Source organism: Primulina huaijiensis, chromosome 8, assembly GCF_012295235.1.
Source record: "Primulina huaijiensis isolate GDHJ02 chromosome 8, ASM1229523v2, whole genome shotgun sequence".
Classification (NCBI taxonomy): domain Eukaryota; kingdom Viridiplantae; phylum Streptophyta; class Magnoliopsida; order Lamiales; family Gesneriaceae; genus Primulina; species Primulina huaijiensis.
The window spans coordinates 10,221,934-10,235,312 of record NC_133313.1 but is presented as its reverse complement, the minus strand read 5'-3'; the positions used below and the strand labels follow the sequence as shown (position 1 = coordinate 10,235,312).

At 40.4% G+C, this 13,379-nt stretch overlaps 1 pseudogene; it reads right to left on the bottom strand.

Annotated features, from left to right (window-relative positions):
* Positions 1-414: 414 nt before the first annotated feature.
* LOC140982057 (uncharacterized) lies at positions 415-5,426 on the bottom strand (annotated as a pseudogene).
* Between the last annotated feature and the right edge of the window lie 7,953 nt (positions 5,427-13,379).

Genomic DNA, 13,379 nt, shown 5'->3' with positions numbered 1-13,379 from the left:
GGGCTTATGAGCAAGGAAGAAGGACTTACAAGCAAGGTGCAAAGTGCTGAAGGGTTCATGATGCATGGGAATAAGTTTGGGAGCCAAAGGAACATTATTCAGGTGATAAATGAAGAGGAGTCCAGCAGCTACGGCGCCCGAGCGGCCAAATATTACCGCCCGAGCGACAAACATACTGTCCAGGACGTGAACTCCAGAAGCAGCGGCGCCCGAGCGGTAAAATATTACTGCCCGAGCGCGACCTGTCCAGAAGACTCCGCGCCCGAGCGGTTGAATCTCGCGCTCGAGCGTGCCTTGTTCCGAGAAACATTATCTTTTCCTATTTTAGAGTTTTAATTAGTTAGGTAACTAGATTTATCATATCTTTTGATTTGTGGCGTTTGTCGATCGTGCTTTTACGGATTGTCTTAGAAGTTACAAAGCTAAAGCCTTGAAAAAAGTTGAGATAAAACTCAAAAACTTTTATAAAATGTCAATGATAATCTGAATAATGTTCAATTTTTCGTCCATATATTGACTACAAATCAAAAGATATGATAAATCTAGTTACCTAACTAATTAAAACTCTAAAATAGGAAAAGATAATGTTTCTCGGAACAAGGCGCGCTCGGGCGCGAGATTCAACCGCTCGGGCGCGGAGTCTTCTGGACAGGTCGCGCTCGGGCAGTAATATTTTACCGCTCGGGCGCCGCTGCTTCTGGAGTTCACGTCCTGGACAGTATGTTTGTCGCTCGGGCGGTAGTATTTTAGGCCGCTCGGGCGCCGTGGTATCTGGACTCTTCTTGATTTAGCATTTGAATAACGTTCCTTTGGCTCCCAAACTTATTTCCATGCATCTCGAACCCTTCAGCACTTTGCACCTCGCTTGTAAGTCCTTCTTCCTTGCTCATAAGCCCCTGCAACGCTTCTTTAAACTTCTTCAGTCGTCCCCTCATGATTGGTCCAGCTGGTAACTCTTAGGGATCCCATGCTTTCCTTGGGACGTGTACATCCGTGTTCGCATCATCCTCCCCTTCTTGTAAAGGATTTGTCCTCAAATCCAGCTCGTCACCTACATCAAACAACGACAAGTCACTAACATTGAAAGTAGAACTCGCGTGATACTCACCTGGTAGATCGAGTTTGTAGGCATTGTCATTGATCCTTTCAAGTACTTTGAATGGTCCATCACCCCTAGGTAATAGTTTAGAACGTCTCTTCTCAGGGAATCTTTCCTTCCTCAAGTGTAACCACACCCAATCACCTTTCTCAAATATCACCTTCTTCTTTCCCTTGTTGGCTTGCTTTGTGTATCGTTCATTCTTCTTTTCAATATTAGCTTTGACCTTCTCATGCAAACTCCTAACAAATTTCGCCTTCTTTTTCCCATCCATGTTTAACCTTTCACTCACAGGTAAAGACATCAAATCTAACGGAGTCAAAGGGTTAAAACCATAAACAATTTCAAATGACGAATAGTTCGTAGTAAAATGCACGCAACGATTATAAGCAAACTCAACAAATGACAAACAATTTTCCCAATTCTTCAAGTTCTTTTTAAGAATAGCACGCAAAAGTGTTCCTAATGTCCTATTGACAACTCAAGTTTGCCCATCCGTTTGAGGATGACAAGTAGTAGAAAACAACAATTTTGTGCCAAGTTTAGCCCATAAAGTCTTCCAAAAGTTACTCAAGAATTTAACATCACGGTCAGAAACAATAGTCCTAGGCATGCCATACAACCTAACGACTTCCCTAAAAAACAAATCCGCAATGTGAGACGCATCATCAGTTTTATGACAAGCTATAAAATGTGCCATATTAGAGAATCTATCAACAACAACAAATATTGAATCCCTCCCCTTCTTAGTCCTAGGCAACCCCAAAACAAAGTCCATTGAAATGTCAATCCAAAGCTCACTAGGAATAGGAAGTGGTGTATACAATCCATGTGGTCGTGTCCTAGACTTAGCTTGTCTACAAGTTATGCACTTATCACAAACACGCTCAACATCACGCTTCATGTGTGGCCAATAGAAATGTTCATGCAATGCACTTAAAGTTTTTGCCACACCAAAGTGTCCCATCAAACCACCCCCATGTGCCTCCCTAACAAGTAATTCACGAATGGATGATCGAGGGATGCACAACCTATCTTCTCTAAATAAGAAACCATTATGCAAATAGAATTTGTCATGTGGACCATGCATACAAGTTTCAAACACATTCTTAAAATCGTCATCTAGCACATACAACTCCTTGACATGCTCCAATACCAAAATTTGAGACTCCAAAGTAGAGAAAAGTATGTACCTTCGTGATAGTGCGTCGGCCACTACATTTTCCTTACCTTGTTTGTACTTGATGATGTAGGGGAATGTTTCAATGAACGCCACCCACTTGGCATGCCTTTTGTTCAACTTCTGTTGTCCCTTAAGGTGCTTTAGAGACTCATGATCCGTATGAATCACAAACTCCTTAGGCCTTAAGTAGTGCTGCCACGTCTCTAGAGTCCTCACAAGTGCGTAGAACTCCTTATCATACGTGGGATAGTTCAGCGCTGCTCCATTGAGCTTCTCACTAAAGTACGCCACGGGCCGTCCTCCTTGCATCAAAACTCCGCCGATACCTACACCTGAAGCATCACATTCAATTTCAAACGTATTAGCAAAGTCAGGCAAAACAAGTAAAGGAGCATTAATTAATTTTTGCTTAATAGTATTAAAAGACTTCTCTTGCTCCTCGCCCCAATGGAATGGAACGTTCTTCTTGATCACCGCTGTCATGGGTGCTGCCAATGTGCTAAAATCCTTTACAAACCTCCTATAGAAGCTTGCAAGTCCATGAAAACTTCGGACTTGACCAACAGTAGTAGGCGATGGCCAATCTCGAATAGCACTTACCTTGTCCTCATCCACTTGTATCCCCTGTGAGCTTACCACAAAACCAAGGAAGACAAGTTTGCTTGTACAAAAATCACATTTCTTTAGGTTAGCATATAGATTTTCAGCCCTTAGTGTGATTAGCACAAGTTTCAAGTGATCAACATGCTCATCCAAGTCTTTGCTATATACTAGGATATCATCAAAGTAAACAACAACAAATTTCCCTATGTATGCACGCAAGACATGGTTCATTAACCTCATAAAGGTGCTAGGAGCGTTAGTTAAGCCAAATGGCATCACCATCCACTCATACAACCCGTACTTGGTTTTAAAAGCAGTTTTCCACTCATCACCTTCCCTCATCCTAATTTGGTGATAACCACTTTTCAAATCAATTTTGCTAAAGATACAAGCACCATGCAATTCATCTAACATATCATCTAGTCTAGGTATGGGATGCCTATACTTAATGGTGATGTTATTGATTGCCCTACAATCCACACACATACGCCATGAACCATCTTTCTTAGGAACTAACAAAACAGGCACAGCACAAGGGGACATGGACTCACGCACAAAACCCATATCTAACAACTCACTTACCTGTCGTTGAAGCTCCTTAGCCTCCTCCGGATTGCTCCTATAAGCCGGACGATTTGGTAATGCACTCCCGGGCACCAAATCAATTTGGTGCTCAATCCCCCTCAATGGTGGTAGCCCTTGAGGTAGCTCCTCCGGAAATATATCATCAAATTCCTGCAAAAGTGAAACAACAATGCTCGGAAGGGACCCGGCTATATCACTTGTGTTAAAGAGGATCTCTTTATAAAGAATCAACACAAGTGGTTCACGTGTGTGCATCAATTGCTTCAACTCACTTTTTTGGGCCATGTATGTTTTCTTTTTGGCCTCTTTCCTCTCATTTTCTTTTCCCTCATTTTCTTTCCTCTCCTTTTTCTTTTGTATGGCTATCTCACTTTTTTTGTCACTCTTTTTTTCAGCCATTTCATTTTTATCTTCAAAGGCCATCTCACTTTTTAATTCACTCTTTTTTTCGGCCTCATCTCTCCTCTTTTTTTTCAATTGGTCCTCCAACACTTGCTTTGGGGACAAAGGAAGTAAAACAATGGACTCCTTTTTCAACACAAATGAGTACTTGTTCTTGAACCCATCATGTGTCACTCGCCTATCATATTGCCAAGGTCTACCCAACAAGATATGGCAAGCATGCATAGGTACCACATCACACAATACCTCATCCACATATTTCCCAATAGAAAAAGGCACTAGCACTTGTTCTGTCACCTTCACTTCCGCACAATCATTCAACCATTGAAGCCTATATGGTTGAGGGTGCTTTAATGTAAGTAAACCCAATTTCTCTACCATCTCACAACTAGCCACATTAGTACAACTCCCCCCATCTATGATTAAATTGCAAACCTTTTGATTTACAAAACATCTAGTATGGACGAAGTTTTCCCGTTGGTTAGTCTCCTCCTCCTTGACTTGGGCACTCATGATACGCCTAGTCACTAGTGCTTCTCCAACAACCGCCTCATAACCCTCGTCAGGATCCTCTAATGCAGGCATCTCATCATCATCATCGCCCTCACTATGAGATTCATACTCACCATAGTCATTCAAGATCATCACCCTCTTATTAGGACATTCACTAGAAATATGACACAACCCTTGACACCTAAAACATTTAGTATCCCTAGAACGATTTGAAGGAGTTTCAGATTTACCTTGCACTCCTTGCTTAGGCGCCTCTTGTTTGGTCTCAAATTTGGGCTTGGTCACCACCTTATTCTCCTCACGCTTCACCACATTTGATCGCCATGAAGATATTGAACCTCCGGTTTGATTGGTGCGGCCAACTCCACGCCTTTTGAGTTGTTGCTCCACTTTTATGGCCATTTGCACCATTTCGTCTAGATCCAAGTAGTGCCGAAGCTCAACTTGATCTTGGATTTCCCTGTTCAAACCACAAAGAAAACGAGCCATCGTCGCCTCATTATCTTCCTCAATATTAGCCCTAATTATGACTACTTCCATCTACTTATAGTAGTCCTCAACACTCTTCACCCCTTGCCTTAAAGTTTGTAGCCTCTTAAACATCTCCCTATAGTAGTGGTTGGGCACAAACCTTTTTCTCATCACTCTCTTCATCTCATCCCAAGTTTCTTTGGCCCTTTCATTGTACCTCCTCCTAGTGGTCACTATTTGATCCCACCAAATGAGAGCATAGTCTAAAAATTCAACCACCGCCAACCTCACCTTCTTTTGTTCGGAATAGTGGTGACACTCAAAAACAAACTCTACCCTCTTTTCCCACTCTAAATATGCCTCCGGATCAGATTTCCCATGGAACGAAGGGATTTTCATCTTAATACTACCCATATTACCATCTTCCCTATTCCCATCATATCTACCCCGAACGGCTTCTCTTCTACCTCTACCAATTCCTCTACCTCTTCCATTCCTACCCCAATTATCATTTTGGCTCTCCTCTTCTCCTCCAAAATCAAACTCTTCCTCTTCTCCTTCTCTACCCATATTTTTAGGATTTGATTTTTTTCCACTCGTACTAACCTCAAGCCTATCCAACCGCTCATGTAATGGCTCCATCTCAACCTTCAACATCCTACTAAAATGCCCAAATAACGCCTCCATTTGTACTTTAGATAACCCCGGGTTCGAACTATCTCCTACCTCCTACCTCCCTCTCCATTTAATTTCAGTTTGTACCTGCAAGAAAACGTTAGTAGAAAACAAAATGTTCCTCACCCAAATGCTCACGGTCACTCCAAATAAATTCACTCGTCTCTCCTCTCGTATTTTGTTTGATCACAACAAATACTCACTAGTCACTCCAAAGAAATATCACTCACACTCAAATGTTTACACTCGAATTTGATGTCTCTCTCTAAAGGGTGCTCAAGCTTTGTAGTCGTCTATCAAACAATCAAGTTCAAACTCGTGAACAAATGCGATCGACTCACGTGGACTGCGTAGACAAGCAAGTTGAAGATAGATATAATTTTTTTTTTGACTGTGTGAGACACTTCTATATGACTCACAAAAAGGAATAGAACAAAATATTAAAATGAAATATTGGCAAATTTTCGAATTTTGGGTAATATTTTTTATTTTTTATTATTATTTTTTTTTTGCTCTTAAAATTCCGAAAATTCAGAGAAAAATAATACACGAAGTTTCGTGTGTCACAGATTCACAAACGACGTAGAATAATAGAACAAATCAGATCTGAAAGCGGAACTAAAGAATAATTAGATCTGAAGGATAACTTACTTGAATTCAATGAACCCAAGCTCTGATACCAAATGATGTGAATTCACGTACGAATAAAAGAAAACACGATTAAATATGAATCGCGCCCTCAATTTAATATCGAACAAGGAATTCGTGATGTCCCGATCTTTTGAATCAAGTGTGTGTATTGTGATTTTCACCTCTAAACTATGAAGACTTTAGCAACAAATAATCACGAAATAAACAATCGAAAATTATGACGAACCTTCAAAGAACAAGTCTAAGACAATCCGCACAAGCACGATCGACAAACGCCACAAAGTTAGAAACTTTGATAAGTTTGATATTTGTTTACAAAGCTAAAGCCTTGAAAAAAGTTGAGAGAAAACTCAAAAACTTTTATAAAATGTCAATGATAATCTGAATAATGTTCAATTTTTCGTCCATATATTGACTAAAAATCAAAAGATATGATAAATCTAGTTACGTAACTAATTAAAACTCTAAAATAGGAAAAGATAATGTTTCTCGGAACAAGGCGCGCTCGAGCGCGAGATTCAACCGCTCGGGCGCGGAGTCTTCTGGACAGGTCGCGCTCGGGCGGTAATATTTTACTGCTCGGGCACCGCTGCTTCTGGAGTTCACGTCCTGGACAGTATGTTTGGCGCTCGGGCGGTAAGATTTGGCCGCTCGAACCCTTCAGCACTTTGCACCTCGCTTGTAAGTCCTTCTTCCTTGCTCATAAGCCTCTGCACCGCCTCTTTAAACTTCTTCAGTCGTCCCCTCGTGATTGGTCCCGCTGGTAACTCTAAGGGATCCCATGCTTTCCTTGGGACGTTCACATCAATGTTCGCATCAATTTCCATGCTGAAATTTAAAATTTTAACTTCCGTTGCGCTTCTGGTCACCGTAACCGATCCTCTTTCAAGAAGAGCCCACGCTCGAGCGGTAGAAACCCGCGCCCGAGCGTCGCCCGAGCGCGAGAAAATCTTTAGTTCCTATTTTAGAGTCTTAATTGTTTAGTTAATTATATTTTCATATCTTGTTGATTTTGTAACAATATATGGACGAAAATTTCATCATTGTAAAGATTGTATTATTGAGTTTATAAAAAAAACTTTTCTTTGAGAATTCTCTCAAAAACAAGCTTAAGTTTTGTTATAACTTTTGCGTCGTATAGAATCAAACTTATCAAAAGATTTATCTTTTGTGGCGTTTGTCAATCGAATACCACGAGGGTTGCCAAGGACGGGTTCTTTGGAGGTTCTCTTGAAAGCGATTGTTCCTATCGTTGATTAATTGTTGCTAGGCCGCGTGACCTAGAGGCGATTATCACACCTATCAATTACTTGTTTCAAAGATCAGGACAAATCAAAGATCACGTGGGCGGGATCGTATCACCAAGTCAAGGAGGAGGAGACTAACCGAAGAGAGAACTTGTTCCATACTAGGTGTTTTGTGAATCAAAACGTTTGCAATTTAATCATAGATGAGGGGGGGTTATACTAATGTGGCTAGTGTTGAAATGGTGGAAAATTGGGTTTTCCTACACTAAAGCACCCTCAACCATATAGGCTTCAATGGTTGAATGCTTGTGCGGAAGTGAAGGTTAACAAGCAAGTGCTAGTGCCTTTTTCTATTGGGAAGTATGGGGATGAGATCTTGTGTGATGTGGTGGTACCAATGCATGCTTGTCACATCTTGGTGGGTAGGCCGTGGCAATATGATAGGTGGGTGACACATGATGGGCACAAGAATAGGTATTCATTTGTATTGAAGAAGGAATCCATTGTATTACTCCCTTTGTCCCCAAAACAAGTGTTGGAGGACCATTTGAAAAAAAAAAGAGAGATGAGGCCGAAAAAAAGAGTGAACTAAAAAGTGAGATGGCCTTTGAAAATAAAAATGAAATGGCTGAAAAAAAGAGTGATCAAAAGAGTGAGACGCCCTTACAAAAGAATAATGAGAGGATAGAAATTGAGAGAAAAGAGACCAAAAAGAAATCATATATGGCCCAAAAAGGTGAGTTGAAACAATTGATGCACACACATGAACCACTTGTGTTGATTATTTAAAAGGAGATCCTCCTTAACACAAGTGATATAGCCGGGTCCCTTCCGAGCATTGTTGTTTCACTTTTGCAGGAATTTGAAGATGTATTTCCGGAGGAGATACCCCAAGGCTTACCACCATTGAGGGAAATCGAGCACCAAATCGATTTCGTGAGTGGGAGTGCATTGCCAAATCGTCCCGCCTATAGGAGCAATCCGGAGAAGACTAAGGAGCTTCAACGGCAGGTAAGTGAGTTGTTAGATAGGGGTTTTGTGCGTGAGTCTATGTCCCCTTGTGCTGTCCCTGTTTTATTAGTTCCAAAGAAAGATGGCTCATGGCGTATGTGTGTGGATTGTAGGGCAATCAATAACATAACTATTAAGTATAGGCATCCCATACCTAGACTAGATGATATGTTAGATGAATTGCATGGTGCATGCGTCTTTAGTAAAATTGACTTGAAGAGTGGTTATCACCAAATTAGGATGAGGGAAGGTGATGAGTGGAAAACTGCTTTTAAAACCAAGTATGGGTTATATAAGTGGATGGTAATGCCATTTGGCTTAACTAACGCTCCTAGTACCTTTATGAGGTTAATGAATCATGTCTTGCGTGCACACATAGGAAAATTTGTTGTGGTTTACTTTGATGACATCCTTGTGTATAGTAAGAGTCTAGAAGGGCATGTTGACAACTTGAGGCTTGTGCTAATCACCCTAAGGGATGAAAATTTATTTGCTAACTTAAAGAAATGTGATTTTTGTACGAGCAAACTTGTGTTTCTTGGTTTCGTTGTAAGTTCACAGGGGATACAAGTTGATGAGGACAAGGTGAGTGCTATTCGAGATTGGCCAACGCCTACTACTGTTGGTCAAGTCCGAAGTTTTCATGGTCTTGCAAGCTTCTATAGGAGGTTTGTAAAAGATTTTAGCACATGTGTAACGCCCTCTTGATCGATTTCATAAAATAACAACGGAATTTAAAATTTACTTAAAGGAAAGATGATATGAATCCACGTACGTAAGAAAAGCAAACACGGTTATTCTAGAACCACGCCCTCAATTCAATAACGTTAAAAGGGATTCGTATTGTGTCCCGATCTTTTGAATCAAGTATGTGCGTGATTTTTGCCTCTAAACTATGAAAAATTTTAGCAACAAATAATCACAAAGAAAACAATCGACACTATAACGAACTTTCAAAGAACACGCCCTTGACGATCCGCGTAAAAACGATCGACAAACGCCAAAAAGTTAAAAACTTTGAAAAGTTTTATTTTTGATTACAAAGCAAAAAGCCTTGAAAGTTGAGAGAAAAATCTCAAATTTTGATATTCAATCAATAATAATGTGAATAATGTGTTGATTTTTGTCCATATCATGTTTTTAATATAAAAAAGATAACAATATCTAGTCTCCCAAAAAAAAATAAAACTCTAAAGAAGGAATAAAATCTCGCAAAACCGTAAAGTACACGGACCCCGTGTAGACGTCCGAGGCTAGGTCCGTGTAGGCACTGTGAGGTACACGGACCCCGTGTACAGGTCTGTGCTCGGGTCTGTGTACACTCTGGATTTCTTCATTCTCGGCTGTAATGGACACGAACCCCGTGTACATGTCCGTGCTCGGGTCCGTGTAGGCTCTGGACTGCTTTAATAACGTTCTTTTGGTTCCCGAACTCACTCCCATGCATCACGCACCCTTCGGCACTTTGCTCATTGCACGTAAGCCCTCCTTGATTGCTCATGACTCCCTGCAGTGCCTCCTTAAACTTCTTCAGTCGTCTTCTCGTGATCGGTCCCTCCGGCATCTCCAAAGGATCCCATGCTTTCCTTGGCGCTTGATCACCCGTGTTTGCATCATCCTCCCCTTCTTGAAAAGGATTTGTCCTCAAATCTTGTTAATCACCTACATCAAACAATGACAAATCACTAACATTGAAAGTGGAACTCACATTGTACTCACCTGGTTGATCGAGTTTGTAGGCGTTGTCATTGATCCTTTCTAGAATTTGAAATGGTCCATCGCCCCTAGGTAGTAGCTTTGAACGACGCTTCTCGGGGAACCTTTCCTTCCGCAAGTGGAGCCACACCCAATCACCTTTCTGAAAGATCACCTTCTTCTTCCCTTTGTTGGCTTGCTTTGCATATTGTTCATTTCTCTTCTCAATGTTGGCCTTGACCTTTTCATTCAACCCCCTAACAAATTCAGCCTTCTTTTTGCCGTCTATGTTCAACCTTTCACTCACAGGTAAAGACATCAAATCCAACGGAGTCAAAGGTTTAAAACCATATACAATTTCAAATGGCGAATAATTTGTAGTAGAATGCACACAACGATTATAAGCAAACTCAACAAATGGTAAACAATCGTCTCAATTCTTTAAGTTCTTCTTAAGAATAGTTCGCAAAAGTGTCCCTAAAGTTCTATTAACCACTTCAGTCTGTCCATCCGTTTGAGGATGACATGTAGTAGAAAATAACAATTTTGTGCCAAGTTTAGCCCACAACGTTTTCCAAAAGTAACTCAAAAACTTAACATCATGGTCAGAAACAATAGTCCTAGGCATGCCATGCAACCTAACGACTTTTCTAAAGAACAAATCCACAATGTGAGAGGCATCATCAGTTTTGTGACAAGCAATAAAATGTGTCATATTAGAAAATCTATCAACAACAAAAAATATCGAATCCCTCCCCTTCTTAGTCCTAGGCAACCCCAAAACAAAGTCCATAGAAATGTCAATCCAAGGTTCATTAGGAACAGGAAGTGGTGTATACAATCCATGTGGTTGTGTCCTAGACTTAGCTTGCCTACAAATTATGCACTTATCACAAACTCGCTCAACATCACGCTTCATATGTGGCCAATAAAAATGTTCATGCAAAGCATTCAAGGTTTTTGCCACACCAAAGTGTCCCATCAAACTACCCCCATGTGCTTCCCTAACAAGTAATTCACGAATGGATGATTTAGGGATGCACAACCTATCTTCTCTAAACAAGAAACCATGATGCAAATAGAATTTTTCATGTGGTCCATGCATACAAGTTTCAAACACACTCTTAAAATCCTCATCCAGCACATACAACTCTTTCACATGCTCAAATCCCAAAATTTTTGATTCCAAGGTAGAGATTAGTACGTACCTCCGGGATAGTGCGTTGGCCACTATGTTTTCCTTACCTTGTTTGTACATGATGATGTATGGGAACGTTTCAATGAATACCACCCACTTAGTGTAATGCCTGAGATTTTATCACTGTAATTTAAGATTGATTAAATTGTAAATTGATTGGATGATAGACGAACCATGTCTAGGAAGGAATAGGAATGACATAAGTTGGGTAGGGTGTGAGACCCGAAGGTCTCGCGCATATGCGCGAAGAGGTGCATTGCCATATACCGAGTCCAGAGAATGTGGCGCATATGCGCCAAGAGTTGGCGCGCATATGCGCGGGGTGTTCGGTAGCCAAATGTGAATTCCAGAGAATATCACGCACATGCGCGGATGAAGGACGCGCATATGCGCCAGCTGACGGGAAGGCACGCGCTGAGACATAATGCCTAACGCATATGCGCCGAGGCGGGTCGCGCATATGCGCGGGACGTGTTGAGCGAAAAGAAAGCCACTTGCCTCTCACCATGCATGAGATATATATTCTCACAAACTTCAATTCTTCATTTCTCATACAGAAACGAGAAGAGTTTCAGAGAAGTTATAGAAAATCCTTACGCCTTTATATTTCGAGCCGCCCGTTAGATTTTGAATCCGACTTCAGTACGGTGTTCCTATCTACGGGGGCTACAACTGGACGTAAGTTTTGTTACGTTTTGATATATTTTGAAATTATGCTATTGTCAGAATTGAATAGGATTTATATATGATGTTCTTGACATGATAGACATCATAGAATCGAAGTCAGATTTAGAAACAGATTGATTACGGATTTATTATGATTTTTCAGATTATATTGAGTGGTATTGGACAGATTTGGATTATGGTTGGATTACAGATTGTAGTGGATATTGATTATAGATTGTAACTTTTATTTGTTGATATGTTATTTACGGATATATTGAGATTGTGCCGTTATGCCGATGATTTGAATTAAATTCAGATTAATCTGATTCAGTATTGAATTGAGAATGGAAGGTTGATATGATTATTCTCGATATGTCCTTTTAGATTTACAGAGACAATCTTGAGTTCAGAACTTCCGTTTCTTTAGACCGAGACTACAAACGAAAGGTATAAGTCAATTTGGTATTGGGAGATCGACACAAGTAGGATATACTTGTGTTTCCCTAAATCACATACTATTTGTTATTATTTGCACTGATTTGATTTTATATGTTTGTTCTATTGATGTATAGAGAGCAGGTGTTAGACGAATATAAGATGAGTGATCTTGTGACAAAAGTACCTCATAGTGGCGGGATCGCCACGGGCACATTGCACGATGTCACAAGATAGTGTATTGGCGATAGTGCCACAGTCTGTGACGGATAGGTCAAGACAGTGGATGTTTGGTTATATCGACGTGGATAGAATCGGAATTTCTTCTATTACTGTTGGTCGTTATAGGAATACCAACGTCTGAAAACCGGGATCCCTAGACTAGGATTGAGTCTAGTCTGAGTCGTGGAGTCACGAGTATGATTGATAGTTTGATATTAATTATGTTTCAGATTTTGATATATATCTGATATCTACTTCATGCTTTATATTAATTTTATGATTGCATGTTTCGTTGATTTATACTGGGATTTATTCTCATCGGAGTTATCCGGCTGTTGTCGTGTTTGTATGTGTGTATGACAACAGGTGGGACAGGTTCAGGGTCGAGAAGATGAAGAGAGAGATCGTGATTAGAGTGGAGACTACGGACTTGATCTGAGATAGGGTTGAACACTTGATATTTAGTAGTTGAACCTTAGTTTGTAAGTGATTGTATATAGTACAAGACATGTACTTTACTTTTATATTGATATATATAGTAGAGTGATTCCATTACGTTCCGCAATTGATCTAAAAAAAAAAAAATTAGACCCTGTTTTTCATAATTGATTAATTAGTCCCAATGACGATTAAGAACATGATTAGCGTCCGGGTCCTCACACTTAGCATGCCGCTTGTTCAGCTTTTGTTGACCCTTAAGGTGCTTTAGAGACTCATGATCCG